Source organism: Microcaecilia unicolor, chromosome 5, assembly GCF_901765095.1.
Source record: "Microcaecilia unicolor chromosome 5, aMicUni1.1, whole genome shotgun sequence".
In the NCBI taxonomy this organism is placed as follows: domain Eukaryota; kingdom Metazoa; phylum Chordata; class Amphibia; order Gymnophiona; family Siphonopidae; genus Microcaecilia; species Microcaecilia unicolor.
This window is the reverse complement of record NC_044035.1, coordinates 280883972-280902834: the sequence shown is the minus strand read 5'-3', so window position 1 is coordinate 280902834 and position 18863 is coordinate 280883972. Positions and strand designations below refer to the sequence as shown.

Sequence of the window (18863 nt, the reverse complement as noted above, 5' to 3'; positions counted from 1 at the left end):
CCACTTACACACACACAACATACAGAATACAGTAAGTAATGAGAACCCTTGTTGCATTTAGGTGCCCACAATTATGCCAGGTCTGTGGCTGGTACAGCTGCAAGCACATACATTTACAACACACCAATACTAGGTCACACTAGCATTCTATAACGGAATCTGGGTGCCCAATAGAATAGAGTCTCCTCGTGTGGCATTGGAGGGCCTACAGTATATAAGGAGATTTCCACTTATACATTTGGTCTCATTATACTTATATTTTGTTTTTTTATTAAAATAAGTTGCTCAACACACCAAAGTAAGAAGATAGTTATTCTGACAATATTATTTTTTAGGAACAGTACCTCTTCTGAACTCGACTCAGTGTTATGAATTGAGTATATTCCTAAACTCAGTGTTGCGTACTTAATCTATTCAGACACTTAAACCTGGGGCTGCTAGTTACCAAGAATAAACTCCAATCCTTAATCCCATTCTTTATTAAATCCAGTTGATGGGGAACCGGGGAGGTGAGTCAGCATCCAGACAAGGCCTTGGCCATGAAAGAAATTCCCTGTCGTCTGAAGAGGATGAGGAAGTGATGACCTACAAAGAGCAGTGAGAGAGAAAAGAGGTGAACCAGGAAAGAACATCTCTGGAAATGCCCAGGGAGGAGAGAGAAGCAGAGAGTGATTGACCAGCTCGAAAGCTGCAGATAGGTCTAGAGAGACTGCCACAATGATTTTGTGTTGATCTAGGTGAGAGTGGGTTTCGCTGAGAAGGGCCGTCATCACTGTCTCTGTACCAAAGTGAGCCCTGAAGCCTGACGGAAGTGGGTGCAAAGCTAGTATTTTATTGGAAAAGGATATCAATAGAAATCAAACAAAATAAAACATGGAAAAGAAAATAAGATGATACCTTTTTTATTGGACATAACTTAATACATTTCTTGATTAGCTTTCGAAGGTTGCCCTTCTTCGTCAGATCGGAAATAAGCAAATGTGGTAGCAGATAGTATATATAAGAAAAACATCAAAGCATTACTTTGACAGTCTGACAGAGTGGGAGGGTGGGGGTATGCATGGGTATATTGGAAAAGGAAGAAGGCACAGCTCTGGAGAATTCAGCCATGAAGGTGGAATAGGGTCGCATGAACAACAGGTCAATTGCATTCTGGACAAAACTTTAAGGGAGAGGGGTGTTTGAATCTGAAAAGAGGGCCAATTGGTAGAACCAGTTTGAGAAGGGGGGAAAACAGGCCACAAAGAGGAGGTAGAAGAGGCGGGGACAAAGCAGAGGTAGGGAACACTGGTAGTCCAAGGTGGCACAGTGGCTGGAGCAGAATCAATTGTAGACAAAAAATAATAAGAGGGCATCTACTGTGAGGGTTATATTTAGCCCTGCTTGTAGTTTGTGGATTGACCATTTGTTGGTAAATAGAGTAGAGGACCTTAGAGGGCTTCAGAGATCTAAGAAGCCTTCCAGTGATATATTCCTTTTTGTAAATGTGGTGGAGATCTCTGCATTTCTGCAGAGCGGAAGAGGATCTTGACTTTTTTTTCAAAGCCTTTCAGAACAGCGATATTGATGTTTAACTAATTGGAGAGCAGGAGAGTACCAAGGGTTTAAATTGGTAGATCTGAAGTGGTAAAAAGTTCTGGAAGCAAATCACTTACAGATGCATTATGACAGATTAGGGATTCTATACATACAGAGTAAGTCCATGTCTGTGATTATGCCTCTCCCACAGTAACACATCACTATTATTATTATTATTATTACATTTGTACCCCGCACTTTCCCACACAATGCAGGCTCAATGCGGCTTCCATAGTAATGTGAAATACAAAGTTAATAGAATTTTAATAAAACAGTAGTAAAACAATGTAAAGTTGGGCTTAGTAGTGTATGATAAGTTGAGCTAGATAATATATGACTAGGATAAAAGAGGGTAGACAGCATAGGATAGTGTAATTTGGGAGAAAGGGTAAGGAGGGATAAAATTAAGGAGAGATGGAAAGTGAAGGATGGGAGGTTGATATTTAAGTCAGAACAGAATTGGGGGTGGAAGTTGGCGAGATCAGGTTGGGGCATTTGGGTAGGCTTGCTTAAAGAGATGAGCTTTCAGCATTTTTCTAAAGGGCAAGAAGTTGTTTATTAATCGGATTGGTCTTACTACCCTGAGTGGTAGAGTGGTAGAGGCTATTAGCACCCTACGTTCCCCCTCGAGTACTCCGTTCTGTAGATAAATCTCTCTTATCCGTCCCTTTCTCCTCTACTGCTAATTCAAGACTCCGTTCCTTTTATCTCACTGCACCTCACGCCTGGAATAGTCTTCCTGAGCCTATACGTCTAGCCCCGTCTTTAGCAGTTTTCAAGTCCAAACTCAAAACCTACCTCTTTACCACTGCTTTTGACTCCTAACTCACTTACCCTGTCCTTTATCCTCACATCTTTATTCCCTCACCTTTAATTGTTCTGTCTGTTTACCTGTCTTATCTAGATTGTAAGCTCTTTGAGCAGGGACTGTCTTCTATGTATGGTGTACAGGGCTGTGTATGCCTTATGGCGCTATAGAAATGATAAGTAGATAGATAAATAGATACTAGTGCCCATATTTGCTCCCTCCGCATGATCAGAGCCAGTGAGTGCGTGAAACAATGCACTTGTCGGCTCTGACTGCAAGTAGCATGCAAATGGATGCAAAACAGGGCATTACTTATTTCTCCTCAATGCTCAGTGGGCAGCGTGCCAACCATTGCTCCTGCTGCAAACCCTATGTCAGCTCTGGCATTAGGGTTTGTGAAGCACTGGAGAGGAATGGGGAGTTTTTCCCTTATATGGTATTTAATCCCCTCCCAATGCATCCCAAGATACACCAGGCAGGGCAAGGCAGGGCCATTTTGAAGGTGGCATCCCAGGAGGAGGGAGTGCTACTCCATTCTCCATTCTAAAGGTATTGGGGGGTTTGGGGGACACTAGGCCACCATGGAGGGTGGGGATAGGGTTGCCCACTGGGCCATCAGGGACAGTTTTTTGCTTGTACACTTGTGTCGGGGGTGGTGGCAGGAAGAAGGCCACCAGGCCACTTGGGAAACTTGACGGGGTGCAAGAGGTCTACCAAACCTCTAGCACCTTGTGCCAATGGGGGGGGGGGGAGGGACCTCCTGTTTGACAGCTCTCAACCTGTCAAACAACTTCTGTGGGAGGATTGTGCCTTGGGGGCATACCCAGGCAAATCCTGAATCCTCCCGCAGAAGTACCCCAATGACCAGAGCTAATATCGTGCCTAAATTTGCATGCTATTAGCTCTGATCATTGGGGCTTTATTTCTCCGCAGTGTTCTGGCACTAATTTTACAGCGCTGTTTGGAACTGCACGGGGAAATTGATCATTGGGGCATCAGTACAGAACACAGGTGTTGATAAAGGCTAATCTTAGAGGACTGCAGAAATGAAAGGGCCTAGTCCATATACACAACTTAATAATATAAAGCCATGTAATTTGTCGCAAGTAGACAGCAAAAACTGCTGCATGCTATGAGGGCAGAACAGAACCCATGAACCTTCCTGCCCATTTGCAAAGGGAAATGCCCTGTGGAAAAATGAACCTGTAAAAAAGTCTTTAAAAGTTCCTGTAAGCTTTGCACCAGCTATTTCTATGGGTCTGGCCCACATGGAAACACATATACAGAAATTTCCAAACCAAATATCCATGTATGCTTTAACTTCTCTAGATTTCCAATTATCCCTAGAAATGCAACACAACCAACAGTCGGATCAGGGAAAGGCCCAGGATCAAAAGTCATATATTAGGCAAATCTTCACATTTATCTTTCCAAAGGACTACATTGCTTTGTTATTTTCTTTTACCTACGGAGGAGAGCAGCAGTGAGACATACACCAGACACCTGCTATGTAACCTTTCCTAATGTAGATCTGTCAATGTAACACTATTCTGAGCTGCTACATCCCTGCTATGCCATCTCGTCTTGAAAATGTCACAGTTGGCATGCTTCTTCTTCTTTTTTTTTTAATGAATTGAACCCTTGATTTGGCAAATGAAGATTAAGAGCCAGATGTACTATGGTTTTCACCATTTCTTGTCTAAGGTGAGAAATATTTTGTGTATGTAGCCTTATAGCACACATAGTAAAGGGATGGCATGGGATTCAGACCTCTAGGCTTCACAGCTCTATGCTATAGTAACCTAGAATCTTCACTGCAGCCCTGCAGAAGTAATTGAGACCTTATTTAAATCAGGTACTTCTTTTCTAGGAGGGTGCTAGATGCTTGGAATAGCCGGATAGCAGGGAGATTGTCAACAAAGTACAGCAGAGGCTCTTGCCCAGTTAAAAAACACACAGAGCAGGCTGGAAGGGGATATTCAGTGGCATGTAACTGGGCAGTGCTGTTAAATATATCTATTCTGACCATATGGTACTGTCTGATCAGTGCTAGGTGGTCTGTGGACAGTTTGGGAAGAGCCGGCAATATTCAGTCTGCTAAACAGTTAAGTTCATAAAGGGTTCCTCTTACCAATTTACAATAGGTGCTAATGCAGGCTTAACATAGCAAAAAAAAAAAAAAAAAAAAAAAAAAGCTTAATGTGGGACATGCTGTGTTCCTCATTAGTTTTGGGATGTGAGCATACTAACTGCATGCTATGTAATTTTTTTTGAGGGGGTGTCAGGGATGGAGAGTAGGCATTCCTGCACTAACCAAGGGTGTGGGATCCTGGGTAAGTTGTAGAAGGAAATGTTTCTGGTTGTTGCATGACAGTAAGGGATGAGTTAGGAGGTAAAAATATTGTTGTGGTCTTGGCTGCCTCTACCCCAGCTAGGACCCTTGTTATATTATGTTCCACGACTTTTCTATTCCTCAATAACCAGAAATAGCTCGATGCGGATCACAAAATCAAGATAACTGGAAAAACAATCGAAGAATTACAGTACAATTTACCCAAAAACCAATGCTAAAAACATTCACTAAATAAATGAGTCTTAAGTCTCTTACGAAAGATTACATAATTTAATAAAACACAAATCTGTAATGGTATAAGGATTCCACAATACAAGGAAGATTCAAACATTTTAAATCTTGTAACCTGTTTAGATTATGGAAAATGAAGTAGCATTTGTTTGTGAGTCCTAATCTTAACTCCATTAGAAAGAAGAACTACCCAATCAGCTAAATATAACGGAGTTTCACTGTACATAATCACAAAACTAAAGTCCAGAGTTTAAATTGTATTCTGGCATGAACAGGCAGCCAGTGTAATTTCTTAGGTAATGAAGAAGCAGATTAAGATCTTGAGAAGAGGGGGGTGTCCTGGATGGGTTCAAGAAACTAAGGCAGACCCAAAAGGAAGGGTTCTGCCAGTAAAGCATTAACTGTGAAGTAGAGGAGTGCTCCAGGGAGGAAGTAGGGGATCCCAGCCTGGGAACAGGAACAGTGAAGAGCCTGTTTGGAGCCAAAGGTGGAAGCCTAGAGAGGTACTCCTCCTTTTGAGGAGAGTGTAGAGAGACAGGAAAGTCTGATCCAGAGAAAAATCTGCTTGCTGCACAAAGTGCTGCAGGCACAGCTTTAGCTTGTTACACCCAGAAGGGATATGTGTGGACAGAAGGAGATGTAAATATGTACATACTGTAGGATTACAAAATTGAAATTGAGAAGATACACCATATCCCTAAGTTTGGCTCTAGATTTATAGTTTGCATCTGATATCAAGTAACCGTTTTGAGATACAGGATTTCAATTGCCCGTTGCAAAACCTTCAGTAAAGTTCTGGTTTGTTTGCATACAACTCTGGACTGGAATCGTTTCTTTGAGTGAGAGTGAGACTTATTTACTCCCAGACTGGTAAAGAGAAATAAAGCCCCAGTTCAAAACCCTATGGCTTTCCAAATTTTTATCCAGCCCCGGCTGCACACAGCTCACTGTGTGTGACTGAAAATCTGCAGTACTATTAGTGGATGTGAGACCTAATCTTTGTGGCCCTGCTCTTGGGTGGCCCTGACCCATGACAAAGTAGCTGGTGCCTGGACTGTGAGTGGTGAGACCAGGGTTACAGTTGGATAATCCAAGCCTCTTCTGTACATTCTCCCTCCTACCACACCTTGTGAAACCCCCCAAAGTGCCTCCTACCCTGCCCCCTTCCCTAAGAGATGCAACTCTCCTGCTCCCTGACCCCATCTTAAGTTCTTACAACCTCAGCCATGGGGAGGGGGCTGGTGGGGATCCTCAAGCCTCACCAACCAAGGAGATTGTCTAGCGGCATTCTCTCAACTCTTCCTGCTCCCAGACATGCAAAAAAATTGATAAAGCGCCCCCCCCCCCCACACACACACATATGCCTAGTTTCAACTGCCTGCCTCCTTTGCCCTGCACAGATATTCTGCACTGCATGCCTCACAACTGCTGTTGTGCTAGCTGCCAAGTTGTAGACCTCTACACCCCTCCACAACTGTGAATGTAGCTTGCTTCTATCACAGCCACCACTAAGTTTGCATGCATTTCCAAGATGTGTGTGCAAATTAATTGAGTAACAAGCTCTTAACAACCAATTATTAATGTTCACTGACACTCATTAAAATTTGTATGTGAATCAGGCTGCGCACCATTCTATAAGGCATGCCACCTAACTCTTCTAGTGTATGACTCAAAAGGGGGCATGGCCATGGGTGTGTCAAGGGTATTCCAAAAAGTTGTTTATGTAGTTATAGAATACAGCTTCAGTGCCTAACTTGGGTGCCAGCATTTACACCAGGTTTTAGCAAGCTTAGGTACAGGAATCGGCGCTAAGGATGCACGCTCTTTACAGAAAAGTGCCTAGCACTGATTATTTTGGCACCCATTTTTGAGCGCCTTTTATAGAATTTTCCCTGATATGTGTGCATTTTGATATGTACAAGCATCCATCAAAAGTGGATTACATTGAAATAATAAAAATGCATTACTACTACTACTATTTAGCATTTCTATAGCACTACAAGGCGTACGCAGCGCTGCACAAACATAGAAGAAAGACAGTCCCTGCTCAAAGAGCTTACAATCTAATAGAAAAAAAAATAAAGTAAGCAAATCAAATCAATTAATGTGTAGAGGAAGGAGGAGAGGAGGGTAGGTGGAGGCGAGTGGTTACAAGTGGTTACGAGTCAAAAGCAATGTCAAAGAGGTGGGCTTTCAATCTAGATTTAAAGGTGGCCAAGGATGGGGCAAGACGTAGGGCCTCAGGAAGTTTATTCCAGGCATAGGGTGCAGCGAGACAGAAGGCGCGAAGTCTGAAGTTGGCAGTAGTGGAGAAGGGAACAGATAAGAAGGATTTATCCATGGAGCGGAGTGCACGGGAAGGGGTGTAGGGAAGGACGAGTGTGGAGAGATACTGGGGAGCAGCAGAGTGAGTACATTTATAGGTTAGTAGAAGAAGTTTGAACAGGATACAAAAACGGATAGGGAGCCAGTGAAGCGACTTGAGGAGAGGGGTAGTATGAGTAAAGCGACACTGGCGGAAGACAAGACGGGCAGCAGAGTTTTGAACCGATTGGAGAGGGGGGAGGTGACTAAGTGGGAGGCCAGCAAGAAGCAGGTTGCAGTAGTCTAAACGAGAGGTGACAAGGGTGTGGATGAGGGTTTTGGTAGAGTGCTCGGAAAGAAAGGGGCGGATTTTACGGATGTTGTAAAGAAAGAAACGACAGGTCTTGGCGATCTGCTGGATATGAGCAGAGGAGAGAGAAGAGTCAAAGATGACCCCAAGGTTTCGAGCTGAGGAGACAGGGAGAATGAGAGAGCCATCAACAGAAACAGAAAACGGGGGGAGTGGGGAGGTGGGTTTGGGGGGAAAAATGAGAAGCTCGGTTTTGGTCATGTTTAATTTCAGGTGGCATTGAGACATCCAGACAGCAATGTCAGACAAGCACGCTGAAACTTTCATGAATTTAGTTGTCTTGTTTATGATTGTCATTTTTTATTGATAGCATTGGCTTCGACAGCACTCATGTGCACACAAATTGTGTTGGTGGAAATTTTGCATAGGGAATAAAATTTTCTGCACAAGAGCTGTCAGTCCCTAGAAAGAACATTGACTAAAACCAACAGCTATAGCTGTCTATATTGGATGAATTTGCAGCTGAAATTAGGTACCTATATTATGAACCTTAAAGTTCCTAAATTTAGCCCTCATGTTTATTTCCTACATTTACATATGTGAAATAGGCACCTAACACTGAAAATCAGTGGTAAGAACATAGCTTCCTCTAATCTGACCCTGTCTTTGGCCTCAGCAATCTCTTATAGAGACCTCTTGAAAACAGGCATCTGAATTAAGGAATTCTGAGGGAGAGGAAGGAACTGTGGAACTTAGTGGCTTATGTGAATGGGCAATCCTGATAAGCTGTAGGGAGCAGAGATGGGGTGGCATCCCCTTAGAGGTCCTCCACAAATTCTTTAGGGTCTAATTTTATGCTTTCCCATTCTGTTTGCATGAGAAACAAAACGTTTATAAAATCAGACTCCTAAAGCACCACTGCCCAGCACTGGCAGAATCCTGCAACCCTTCTCCCTCAAGCCTGTTTTCAGCAGCATCAGAGGCAATTGTCTTTTTAATTCACTTATCAGCTGTGCCATATTTCTACCAGTCTTCCCTCCTCTTTATCTCCCCCCATGGTGCAGATGATAACTTATGTGTAAATCTTAGTCCCTATTCATTCCCTGGTATTATCCCACCCATATCCCACCCTTTCTCTACCAGTCTTTCATTCTCTCATCCCTCTGCCCTGTCCCTCAACCACTTTGTTCTCTCACCCCCCTTTCTATCCTCCCTTAGCCATTTCTCTCTCTTATAACCCTGTACTCTTTCAATATCCTCCTTGCTCTCATTCCACCGCCATCCTCATTCAAACTCCCTCTTCAGTGCTTCTCTCTCAAGTCCCTCCTTCTCATCACCTCTGTCACCTCTCTAATCTCCTCCCTCTCTCAACCCTGTCCCTACTCAGCAGTCTTGTCCTTCCTAGTTCCTACTCCAGCAGGACTAAAGAATACACATCTTCCCCATCACCTTTGTGTCCAATGCTGCAGTTGTCAATTCCAACTCAGTGTCTTCCTACGAAACAATTAGACTGCAAATTTTGCAGAGGACAGCTGCTAAAATGATCATTCAGCACAGTAGGTATGATAGAGTAATTCCACTGTTGGTGGACCTACACTGGTTACCAGTAAATGCCAGGATTATTTATAACATTTCTTGTCTGGTCTTCAAATCTTTACATGGTTCAGCCTCAGTTTTTTTATATGACTTACTTTATCATTCTTCATCTCAGTTAACTTTAAAATTATAAAACCCTCTAAAAGTAATGTTGCACCATCTTTGCTCAGATAATGCTGTACCAATCTTCTAATATTACCACATTAATTGGAGATGGGGCCTTGCAAAATACTTCCACAGGGCAGGCTCTGGCAGCCAAACCTGCTTTAACACTGCAGCCAGAGGGCAGGTTGATTTCCTTCACAGATGGAGTATTTATGCTTAAACTTATAGGACTATTGAAGTGAAAACAGGAATCCCCCCCAACTCCTTGCACTCCAACAATTCCTCCTGATAAACTGACCCCTCCTGCAAATGAATCTGATTGAAAATTTACCCATGTATTATTTCACACCTGATTTCCAACCCTAGATGTGACATTCAACTGCCCAAAACCCCAAAAGGACAAGAGCTGAAATGCAGTAATTTCAGTTAACCAAGTGCCAACATCCCTATATTGCCATGCATTAGATTAATCCTTCACAAGATATTTTCTAAAATGAGTGTCATAGATTAACCATGACTAACCTCCATACATCATGTAAGCCCTCAATATCATATCAGAGTACCTTAAAAAACATGAATACAATTCAGGCTTAGCCTCACCCAAAACAGCAGCATAAATATTAAACTCTTTGGTACTTTCACCCTCTTTTTCTTCACTTCTTGCTTCTCGTATTCATTCTTTCTTACCTCATAATCTTGTTCTCTCACTAAGGCAAACAAATTAACAAGTTTTCTTTTTAAAATGCAAGGTGATGCACATAATCCGAATCATTGTTACCTGATGCTAGGGTCCACCTTGGGGGTCAGTACTCAAGAAAAAGATCTAGGTGTCATTCTACATAACAAGCTTTATGAGAGACAATGACAGAACAAGAAAGATTTTCCTTGCTAAGGGTGCTGAAATCTTCTGCTCAATGTGTGGCGGTGGCGGCCAAAAAAAGCAAACAGAATGCTAGGAATTATTAGGAAATGGATAGTGAAAAAGACTGAAAATATTATAATGCCTCTGTATTGCTCCATGATGCAACCTCACCTTGAGTATTGTCTTCAGTTCTGGTTGCTATATCTCAAAAAAGATATAGCAGAATTAGAAAAGGTTCAAAGAAGAGCAACCAAACTGATACAGGGGATAGAACTCCTCTCATATAAGGAAAGACTAAAGAGGTTAGGGCTCTTCAGCTTGTAAAAGAGATGGATGAGGGGAGAGATGATTGAGGTCTACAAAATCCTGAGTGGTGTAGAAAAGGTACAAGTAAATTAACATTTTCCTTGTTCTAAAAGTACAAAGGCTAGGGGACACTCAAGGAAGTTACATGGAAATACTTTTAAAACAAATAGGAGGACATATTTTTTTCACTCAACAAATAGTTAAGCTCTGGAACTCTTTGCCGGAGGATGTGGTAACTGTGGTTAGCATATCTGGGTTTAAAAAAAGATTTAGACAAGTTCCTGGAGGAAAAGTCCATAGTCTGCTATTGAGACAGAAATGGGGAAGCTACTGTTTGCCCTGGGATTTGTTGCATGGAATGTTGCCATGATTTGGTGGCTTGGCCACTGTTGGAAACAGAATACTGGGTTACATGGACCTTTGATCTGACCCAGTATGGCTACTCTTATGTTCTTTTTATGTTGTTACGTTCTTTTTGCTTGCAATGAGATATGGGTTTTTAAAGGTGCCAAAGCACTAATGTATGACCACTTTTATTCAATTGCTGACACACAAGACTCTCAGTAACCTCCCCTGAACCCTTAGATGACTTTCTAGAGCTTTCACTTCCCAAAGTAGACGATGGTGATGATTCAGAAGAATCAAAAGACTCTGATGATTCCCAAACATTTATAGAATTTTTACCCATATCCTTTCTCTTGCGCTTTTCATCATTAAGACGCTTTACCACACACCTCAAATTCAGCATGAATTTTTTAACCTTTAAATGCTTATGCAATCCCCTACCCCCAATTTCTTCCCACTTATTTATTTATTACACTTGTACCCCACGCTTTCCCGCTCAAAGCAGGTTCAATGCGGCTTACATAGTAATTGTGATTATATAGTATCGATGAAGAAAAATAAGTTGAGTATTATCAGAGAAAATAAATGAAATAAATAGGTAGAGATGGGCAAGAATGAGGGGAGTAGGAGAAGTGTGAGCAAGGGTAGGTTAGTAATTGGAGGGAGGTAGATGAGGCGAAAGGGGATGGGCAAGAGTGAAGGGAGTATGAGAGGTATAAACAAGGGTAGGTGAGCATTAAAGGAGGGGTAGATGAGGCAAAACAGGATGGAACATGGGGTAAGCAGGGGGAAATGTGGCGGTAAATGTAGTCTAGGTCATTGTCGTTGGCTCCTGGATATGTGATGGATAGATGGGTTCATAGGAATTAGTCTAGATCATTTGGGTAGGCTTGCTTGAATAGATTGGTTTTTAGTGATTTCCGGAAGGGTAGATGGTCATTGATTGATCGGATAGATCTGGGGAGGGCATTCCAGAGTTGGCACCTAGGAAGGAGAAGTTGGACCCATAATAGGTTTTGTACTTGAGTCCTTTGCAATTGGGGTAATGGAGGTTGAGGTAAGTTTGTGAGGTTATAGACATATTTCTGGTGGGGAGGTCAATCAGATTGAGCATACAGCCTGGAGATTCACCGTGGATAATCTTGTGGATTAATGTGTGAACTTTGAAGTTGATTCATTCTTTGATAGGCAGCCAATGAAGTCTCTTCCATTCCTCCCATCCACCCTCCTTTGACTCCCATAATCAGTAAAATCATCCTCACTATCAGAAGTCTCAGACTCAGTGTCCTCAGCCTGCAAATCAAACTTCTTCCTCTTATTTCCAGCAGAAGCATTCTGACCTTTTGAATGTCCTCTTTTATTTGCAGACCTCTGCTCAGATTTCTTTGCAACCACACTTCTTAGTATTCATGACCACATTTCTGTCACTAGTTTTTGTTTAGGGACATTTGTTGCTGCCTCTCTGCCATTTCTTACTTTCTTTCCTACCCTAACCACTTACATTTTCTTACTTTCACAATTATTAACTTTTTTTAACCCACTTCCTTCCACTACTTATATTACTCCCATCCTCCGCTTCAGCACCCTTCTTTTTTGGTGCCATAGCAACTCTCAATTACCCCTCAGTTAAAGTTGTCCAACATTCTTTCCACAGAGAAAAATTCCCAGCCTTATTATTATTTAATTCAATTCATTCATGTACAAACTTCCACATTCCCGCAATAACTACTCACACATAAGGACACATAACTCAAAACCAGTACTTCCTCATACAGTCATGTTCTTCCATATGCGGCTGCAAAATTTGAATAGCGTGGCATAAAAAAATGTGACTATCGACAATGAAATTAAAATTCTTCTAACCCCAGCGTTGCACTTCCGTCCCACCGCTATAAAACAAGGCAGAGTTAAAACCAGTGATAACTACACAATTAAATTCAATTCTTCAAAGAATAATTCCTGTCACCACAAAAACTCCACCACCACCAAATTCTGCTGGAATATCGCCAAAACCTCCACTTCACTAAATGGCTGAACCCTCATCTGATGATAACCAATCAATTTCCTAAACTAAGGGTAAACATTCTAAAAGGAAATGGGTGTTCAGGCACACCTTATTCAGCCCCAGGTGATTCTGTGGGCTTTATTCACTTCGTAAAAATATTAAAACCGTCTTGTTTAATGAATATATACTTGTTAATTTAGTTTAAAGACTGCTTATTGTCCCTTCTAGCTATGTTATATAGTTATAATTTATTGTATTATATACTTTTCTCTTATTGTAAACCGCTTTGGACCCTTTGTGGGAATTTAACAGTCTAAAAATGACAGATTAGATTAGATTATTGCTGAAAGAGGTGGTTTTCTTTCATCTGCAGAACTGTGCTTAGCTCTCATTTGAGACACACAGCATTGGATCTCCAGAGCTGTTCTTGTGGTTTCAAATCTTACGAGACTTGAGACCACGAGAGTAATAAGGGAATTCCTGTACCACAAGGCTAACATAAACTGAACCATACAGTGCAGACTGAAGAGGATTGACTGCTTCTGAAGGACCAGAGGCAAACGGACAAAAACAAATCTCATAGGAGTGCCAGGGTGTAATTTCTAGGTGCCATGATGACCTGGCATCGGGGATTTGTTGAGACCTATGAAGATTTTTTTTTCTATTGCTAGAGACCTAAAGGTTATTCAGGAAAAGGTGATCCTAACATAAAAAGTTAAACATGGTTTCTGGGTTTTTATTGACTTTCAGTTGAGAGTCATAAATTAAGCAGTGCACCGTTCAATGCCACAACATTACAAAGAAACTGCATTCTTCATTTCTTGTTTTTAAAATACCCTCTATAATTGCATTAAATATTTTCTCACCTGCTTTTAGTTCAAATTTCCCTTAGGGAATTATTTTGTCATACTGCCATATTACCATTGTATGCAGTGAATATAACTGAGAATTGCATTCAGATTGCAAAATGAATCATTAAGTTTAATATGGAGTAGACTGGTAATTGTACTTTCTTTATTTCCCCTATTTACACACAGCTCTCTATGGACTAAGGGTATATAAGTGGCTTGTGAGCATATCTTAGTAAAGCTGTACATTGACAGAAGTGTAGGCAAGTGGTTTTGGCTTTGTGCACTGAGCTTGAGCTGATATGATTTCAACATGCTCAAAGCACTTGAGAGAGCAATTACATATGTCCTAAAAGGGAATAATGAAGCTCACAGATAAGCCTGATAATACATTATACAAAGCAGAGTGGGGTCTGATGTAAAAACCATAAAAACTGGGAGTCTACATAGAGTTTTAGAGAAATGCAGGACCCTAAACTGTATTTATTAAACAGAGAATAGTAATATATTTGGGGACCTATTTTCTAAAGTTGTCCAAATTAACATGTGGCAACTATAAGACCTCTGTATTAACTGTTGGGGGCATTCCCAGCAACTTCCCATACAGTTAATGCAGATGACATCCTTACCACTAATTAACCACATTCAGGTGGGGTTAATTACCGCATTATTTGTCAAGTTAAAGTTAGTACATGGCTAACTTCCTGTGTGTTAACTGTAAGGCATAATTCCTGATGATTAATTATCCACCCATTCCCTACCTCTTTCCACATTAGGAAGTTAATATGGCAATTAGCGCTGTCCAAGTGCATTTATACCTGCATTAACTGCTTTGTGAAGCTTAGTATAAGTAACTGATTAGGTGAACAAGTATATCTGCTAAAAATGTTTCCAGGACAGGAATTTGGCTAAATGAAATCTAACATATCTGGTTTATCTGACTAACTTGACACTTAGAACCATGAAAAAGTGATAAATATGAAGAAGCCAATTACTGTTCTATCCACCATTCCAAATTAGCCCAAAATATATTGGAGTATTTAGATTATTTTGGACTCTTTTTACAAAACGGCACTACCGATTAGCATGCACTAAATGTGAAGAAGCCCATGAGAATTGAACGGGCTTTTTCTCGTTCAGCACACGCCAATCGGTAGCAGCACTTTGTAAATGGACTCCTTTATTTCCTAACTTTCTAGGTCAACAAATTCATACCTAGAATATCTACATCTTTGTACTTATGATTATACTTCTAAACCACTGTATTTACCTTACATTTTTTCCTCAAAGTTATGATCAGTTCAGTTGCATTGCTATATTATTCCCTAATATCAGGATCCACTACTTTTCGTATTTGTTTCAGTTCTCAGCATGATTTACACACCTATTATCAAACTCTCAGTAGCTAAACCATAAGTTTCAAATCATCCAGAGTGCTACTGCTTCTTTGCCTCGTTCCTCTTGAGGTTAATAACTTATTTCCATAGCATCATCTTTTTTAATCAATTTTTTCTCATTAGATTTTTCATCTGAGTTTTGCTATTATGTGCTTGCACTTTGCTAACACCGACAAAAATAATGCAAATGAAAATCAATTTATAAATGTTTACTGAAACCCAGAAGATTTTTCGGAATTTTCATCCACTTGGACATGCTATTAAGTATCTTCTGAGTCAGTTTATTCTTAGCTGAATTAGAAATCGTACTCCAAATCTTTCCTCCCATTTTTACAGTATAAATGGTGTCTAATAATCGGTGCCAAAAATTTTACACACTGAGGTCCCTGTTTACTAAGGTGTGCTAGTATTTTTAATGTGTGCATAAAATGAGTGCACGCTGTGTAGGTGCCCATAATAATATTTTTGGCACTTACACAGTTAGCTGCACTAATGGTTAGCACTCGCTAAAAATACTAACGCGCCTCTAGCACGGCTTATTAAACAGGGCCCTCAGTGTTATTCTACAAAGGATATGTGTCCTTTATACAATGGCTCTTAGCGTATAAGCCATGCCTAACTTTAGGCTCTAACAATTATGCCTACTAAAAGTTGGTATAAATGCCGGTGCCTAAATCAGATGCTGTTCAGCTGATCTTCTGTATATATGCATGTAAAATTTTGGAATGCTCTGAAACGCCCCTAGCCCCGCCCCCCCTTTATAGCATATGATCTGTATGTAAATCCTAATTAAGGCCAAAAATTGGTTGTTAGCAGCCAATTATTGGCACCGATTGGCTTCTTAAGCAATTAGTTGTGCACGCACATTGGCTACACGAGCTGATTTGCACATGAAAGTTTAGTCGCTATTTATAGAATACAGGGGAAAAAATGCTGCAATTCTATAAATTAGGTGCTATCATTTACATGCACGTTATGCACGTAAAGTTTTAGAATAGTAGCATTCACTTTTCTTTATAGAATATACTCCTAAAATGCATCCTTCTGGGCATCTGATTTTAGGCATTCTATCACATAATGGCCCCCAAAGTGTCTTGGCAGCGCAGGGAAACAGTCACAGCATTAGAGTCTTTAGCCTGTAAAACTGTCTCAAAGTTCAGTTCAGGCAACCTAAATTAAATAAGATGGTGAGCTCAGACCAGATCCAGAAACCACAGTAGTTTGTTGTGAATGTATGAATTCTGCTGCATACTAAGTTCAAGCCCTGCACAAGTTGACACTAATTCCCACATTAATTTCCTAACATGGTGTAAATGTATGTGCCTAAATTAACTGTGTATCCCTGTTATTCTTTTTTTTTTTTAAATTTTTATTTATTCCATTATATAATTTTACATTCATATCATATAAATGCTCAGAATTAGAAAATAATCAATAAGGAACTAACAAAAACAATTCCCAATTGGGATTAAAGGAAATTAAATTTTTTTTTAATTGACCACAATTTTGGGGAGCAAGATCTGGAAAAAAAGAGAAAGAAGAATAAAAAATGAAAAAAAAGGAGAGGAGAACACAAAATCAACCCGCTAGTAGTATATACAGCGTTATCTGTGTTAGAATTCAGGTTGGAACAACATCCTTTTCCTTTGACATTATAAACTCTGACATTTTCTTTCGGTCTAAGAAAAGGTAATTAACATTATTAATAGATATAAGACACCTACATGGAAACTTTAAAACGTAGGTGCCCCCTAGTGCGAGCACTCTAGGTTTTAACATCATAAATTATTTTCGTCTTTTCTGCGTGTCTTTATTTAGATCCGGAAAAATGTGTATCTTTTCACCCAAGAACGTGTCATTCAAATGTTTAAAATTTAGTCTGAAAATATTATTGCGATCGGATTCAAATGCAAATGAAACTAGTAAGGTAGATCGATGAGTGACAACTTCCAGTTAACTTTCCAAGAGATCAGTTATATTGAGTCCAGGTTGAAGTTCCAAGCCTCGGGATTTAATTCCATGTATACTATGGGCTCGAGTAATAGGAGGAATAGCTTCTGTTGGAATTAACAAGATTTCTCTGAGATATTTTTTCACCAAATCAGCTGGAGACAATACTGGAATTTGAGGAAAGTTTAAGAATCTTAAGTTATTCTTTCTGGCTTGGTTATCAAGATATTCTAGTTTTTTCACTAGAATATCCCTGTCTCTAATAATTGTTCCTGTTTGACTCTGTAAATCCTTAATCTCTCCACTTAATAATACAATCTTTCCTTCATTTTCTTGTACTCTTGCTGTTATTGAATCCTGACTTTGTTTTAATGAAGAAACTTCTTCGGTAAAAGTCTTTATAGCTTGGGAAAAGGTGGAGTTCAATCCCTGAATTGCCTCCCACAGATTGTCCTTTGTGACTAGCCAGTTTTGTCAGTCCTCCAGCCCCCGAAGAAACAAACCCTATGTTAGTGGCAGGAATCGGATCACTCACCGTTCCACCTGTTACAGGGGTTGAGGCATCAGCAGGCCCTCCTCTGGCTGCAATCAAGCTCAGCTCCTCAGGCATAGTTTGTTGCAGCAGTTCTGCCATCCTCGGTTTGCTTCCGGGTTGCGGTGGAATGGCCAGCAGGGGCGGACTCAATGACGCCGCTTCAACGCTGTGATCCGAGTAAGCCTCGGATCCAACCAACGCGGGTGTTTGTTGTTCCTGCCTCCGAACTCCACAATCTTCCAGCGTCTGCTGGCGGTAAGTGGGACCCTCGGGGGTGGAGGAGACTGTTTGCCCGATTTTCCCCTTCCTCTTGCCCATATTCTCTAGGGGCAGAAGGAATCTCACTCGTCGGCGTTTGCTGGAGTAGGGAGCTCAGGAGCGCACATCCTCTCCCGACGCCATCTTGCTCCGTATCCCTGTTATTCTATAACAACACACATTAATTTTAGGAACACCCCCATGACCCTCCCATTTCCACACACCCTTTTTCAGATTATGTGTGAATGCTAATTAAATCTAATTACTGCCAATAATTGCTTGTTAAAAAGCCAATTATTGGTGCTAATTAGCTCAGTATTCAATTAAGTTGCATGCGCAAATTGGGCACGTGCATTTTTTGGTGATTTTATAGAATTAAGGGGTTACTGGGGAATGGCTATTAATTCAACATCTAATACTATTGTACCGCTAAAGGTACAATACGCTTAAATGAAAGCCTCATTTTGCTGAACAGCAGTGGCAAAAAAATAAATAAATAAAACAGAATTTCTTAATCTATAAGGAGAGATTGCTAATTATAAAACTGTAGTCGGTGAGGCAAAAACAAGCAGACTATTTTTGCATCTTGTGATATTCTGATTGCCAACTGAACCAACTTTTTTCTGGATTATGTTTACACTAATCCATCAGGTTCTCCCAAAGATAATGTTGACAACTCCATTACAGCAAATTTAGTTGCCCCCTTCTCCTACAACATTTCTCGATATTTGGGATATTTTCTCTCTATCCACTCACTAGGTTGTAAGGTCTGTGTCCATGACCTCTACTGATTCTTCACTATATGTCTCTTCCTTAAAAATTAACAGTTTTTTCGCATTTCATTTACCACTCATCAAGTACTTCTGAGTGGTTTACAAACAAATAAATGTTCCAGTAACAAATTAAGGAGCCCTTTTACTAAGCTGCGCTAAAATGTGACCTCTGCTATGACTAGCATGAGGGTACCCCATGTAATGAGGCCACCTTTAGCCCAGCTGTAAAATGGCCAAATTATCATTTCCTCAATTAATGGCCATGTGCTAATTTCCCAATTCTTGGCCATTAGCACATG

General features: G+C 40.6%; 1 protein-coding gene across 1 annotated transcript in view; it reads right to left on the bottom strand.

The window, feature by feature from the left end:
* The window catches only part of CADM2 (cell adhesion molecule 2), a 1618262-nt gene that overhangs the window by 945530 nt on the left and 653869 nt on the right, over positions 1-18863 (bottom strand). The window lies entirely within an intron of this gene.